The sequence below is a fragment of the Zingiber officinale genome, chromosome 8A, assembly GCF_018446385.1.
Source record: "Zingiber officinale cultivar Zhangliang chromosome 8A, Zo_v1.1, whole genome shotgun sequence".
NCBI lineage: Eukaryota > Viridiplantae > Streptophyta > Magnoliopsida > Zingiberales > Zingiberaceae > Zingiber > Zingiber officinale.
In genome coordinates this window covers 114,498,695-114,502,499 of record NC_056000.1, presented here as the reverse complement: position 1 = coordinate 114,502,499, position 3,805 = coordinate 114,498,695, and the positions used below count along the sequence as shown (strand labels likewise).

Genomic DNA, 3,805 nt, shown 5'->3' with positions numbered 1-3,805 from the left:
GTTCTTCTCACATTCGATGATCACTGGTTTCATGGGAGGTACAACGGTCATCTTCATCATGCAACAACTCAAAGGGATGCTGGGATTGAAACATTTCACCACAAACACTGATCTCGTCGCTATCATTTGCTTTATCAACTCCCACATAGATGAGTTTGATACTTAATTAATTACTTGAAAATTAATTATAAATCATCTGGGACTGCTAGCTATTGCTGATAGTTTAAAGTTTCAGTGAAGATGGGAAAGCACTGCTCATGGGAGATACTTGATTACCATTTTGCTCCTCAATAGTCATGTGGTTATGATAACATATGCTTCATATTCTTCAGCCAACAGTCAACAAAAGGTCAACAAAAGGCACGCTTTAAAGCGTGTTAAGCTAGTTTTATTATTTTTATGTCTTCTATTTAACTTGTTCATCTCCATTTACTGAACTTCATACTACAGTAATAAAAAATAAATATCATACATCATATACCAGCATTGCTTCTTATAACATTCTATATCTAGACTGTCATTAACATTCTTAATATGTTAATTGTCCTAAGTTTGATTATCTCATTTCTCCCCTAGGTTGTGGTCCAAATCTCAATGGAGATAATATAAATTTGTACTGTTGGTAAGTAGTCATTTTTTTATATAGGTTATTTCATTGCATGCTTGTTTTTTATATTTATTAAACTTACTCATTTCATGTTTTGATTTTGCTAGATTGTCTCAACAAACTTGGTTGGTTCATTAATCCGTATGAAGTAATTCATCTCATGGAGTTTGAGACAAGGGAGGGCAAAGGGAAAAAATCATAGACATGCATGCTACTAGTAAGAGGATAGATGAAGACATTATTGAAAGTAAAAAAGTGTTGAACTTCTTATCACAAAAAATAGATAGAGGGAAGAAAAGTTTATCAACTAAGGTAGGCAAAGAAAAGAAAAGGAGAAGGTTTGTAAAATGATTTAAGAGGTGAAATATTCAAATCATTTATATCTAGGAGGATATGAAACTTGTGATCATGAGCGTCGTGATAGAATGTAAAGATTAGATTACTTAAGGTGAGATTTAAAAATTTATACATTTGATTAGATGATGTAAATATTTATTTATCCCAATGTTAATTTTATGATACTTTTGGATTAGAAATTAGTTATTTTAAATATTTATTTGAAATGTTTGTGTGTTTCTTGTAGTAGATAAGAATATAGAAATATAATATAATAAAAAATAGAAATAAATTTATAAATAAAATTATATATAGATTTATAAATATAATTATAAACAGATTAAAATTATTTTTTATATGTTATTTAAATCAGATTAAGGACGGATTTAAAACAAAATTTAGAGACAGATTTTGTATTTGAAATTTATTTTATTTGGTTAATTTAAAAACAGATTTATAAATGACTTTTTAATCTGTTTCTAAATTAGAGACGGAATATTTTCGTCTCTTAAATTAGCAACGGGGCTTTCAATAACGGATTTTAGATACGGAATATTCTGTCTCAAACTTTTTTTAGAAACGGAAAAGTGACTTTCAGAAACTGATTTTTTCGTCTCTGAAACCATGTTTTCTTGTAGTACTAGGCTTTTAGTATACACTCCAACAATCTCCCACTTATACTAAAAGACTAAGCTGCCATATTTGTTGCCTTACATCTGATTCTCATCCCCTCCACATGCTGATCAAAAGCTTTCACCGAAAGGGCCTTTGTGAAAGGATCTGCTAGGTTATCTTCTGATGCAATCTTGGCGACGACAACTTCTCCTCGCTTGATGATTGTAACACCCGAAAATTCTCAAAAATATTTTAGAATTATTCTATGATTTTTCTAGAATTTTTAGATATTTTTCCGGAATTTTCCGAGTATCGGAAGTAGCAAAAATAAATAGAACCGCAAAATAGCTTAGGCGGGAATCGAACCCGAGACCTATGGTTTAGGGATAATGTTAGTAACCAGTTGAACCCAGCAGGGCCGTGCTGAAAGAAAGGAGAACCAAATATATTTATATTAGAGTTGAGTTCATTAAACCACTTAATATAAATAGGAAACTTAAAGAGGGTTTGGTTTATTTTAGATTTTGGTTCGGCAAAATCCCTCTCCACCGAAGCCCTCACGCCAACTCTTCTCCCCTTCCTCCTTCTTTCGGCGCCACACCAAGGAAACCCTAGGGTTCCTTCCCTAGGGCCCCAAGGATATTCTCCGGCGGCGATTTTAGCAAGAGGACGTTCCCTTCGCGAGTAGAGCACGTGAAGACGTGAGCGGATCGTCGAGAAGCTCATCTCCACCGGAATTCTAGCGAATAGAATCGTAAGAAATTACGAATAGGAGGTAAGAAACCCCTCACCTGCAGTATAATAGCTTCCGATTGAGTTTTTATGCTTTAGTTAGGATGTATACAGATTTTTATCGATATCTAGGGTGTATTTAACTCTCTTCGCAGATTAGGGGTTTAGTTGAGCACCTCTAGATGGGCTGAGCATGTCTTCCCTCTTCAGATAGGAGGTTGATGTTGTCGGGTGCCTAGAGGCGGTCTCCCTAATAGAGAGGAGAGTTAGGGCACACTAAGTGTTTGATAAAATAGCTAGTTTAGTAAAAATGCACTATATGCATCTTTAACAGCTCAGTTAGATACGTTAGAAGTATCTATTCAGTATTCTCAGTTTATTACAGCTTATATGGATCAGATATCCAATGGGTGGGCTCCCACAGTCGCCTCTAGGTTTAGATAACCTAGCTCTAGGTTCAGATAACCTAGAAACAATAGAATAAGCAAGTATTAGCTATTTCAGTATTTTATTTTCAGTGGCACTGTACTGGATCAGATATCCATTGGGTTGGACTCCCACAGTCGTCCCTAGGTTTAGATAACCTAGTTAACCCTACTAAATTCGGGACTTGCAAACCCCGGTCTAGTTAGGGATGCGCGCATAGCAAGTACAGCTGCCGGGCCCAAACAGCATGATTATGTATTTTCACTTATTATGAATTAGTTTTCAAAACTAAAAATTAGTTATGTTAGTTGAGTTGAATTCAGTATCAGTTAGTTTCAGCTTAGCTCATTATATGTTCAGCCCAGTTTTTCTATGATTTGGGTATGATAGCTCTATGTTCAGTTCATGTTCACATGCTTTAGTTGATAGTATGCCATGGCTAGTTTTGATTGCTATGTATTGTATGATATATGCCATGATTGTGTGCTTATATGACATGCCATGCTTAGTTTATTCAGTATATTCAGCATATGCTTTAAACAGCATGATTTTAAATCATATTTGCATCGTTGCATGTTTTTGTGAGGTAGATGGTTTCTTACTAAGCTTTAAGCTTACAGATACTATTTTTCCTTATACTGCAGATAAAGGTAAAGGAAAGATGGACTAGCAGTGGAGGCTGGAGGTCAATGCAGATCAAGATGTGTGTGGCAGGAACTGGAATAAAAGATCCTCTAGGGATTTGCACCTACTATAGCATTTTACAGTTCATTAGTTTTAGTTTTCGTGTTTTATGCACTTTTGAAATGCTAGAATGTTTAACTCATGGAAGATTGGTTTAAGTTGTTAGTAATTATGTTAGAATACTAGTTTTTATGTCATCAGAATGTTCCTCATGTAGTGTATAACTCATATGTGAGATTTTAGCACGAACAAGTGCTGAAATCAGAGTTCAGGGCTGAAATCAGAACTCTGATCGGTCTCCAGACCGATCAGGGCCTGGGCAGTGTCACTGGATCGGTCAGCCGACCAATCCAGACAGATACAGTAAGCTACTGTATCCTCCTGGATCGGTCAGCCGACCGATCC

General features: G+C 35.3%; 1 long non-coding RNA gene across 1 annotated transcript; it reads left to right on the top strand.

The window, feature by feature from the left end:
* Positions 1-251: 251 nt before the first annotated feature.
* LOC122012536 lies at positions 252-825 on the top strand. Its single transcript, XR_006120249.1, has 3 exons — positions 252-349; positions 577-622; positions 715-825. It is a non-coding gene; the product is annotated as an uncharacterized LOC122012536 (long non-coding RNA).
* The last annotated feature ends 2,980 nt before the right edge of the window (positions 826-3,805 follow it).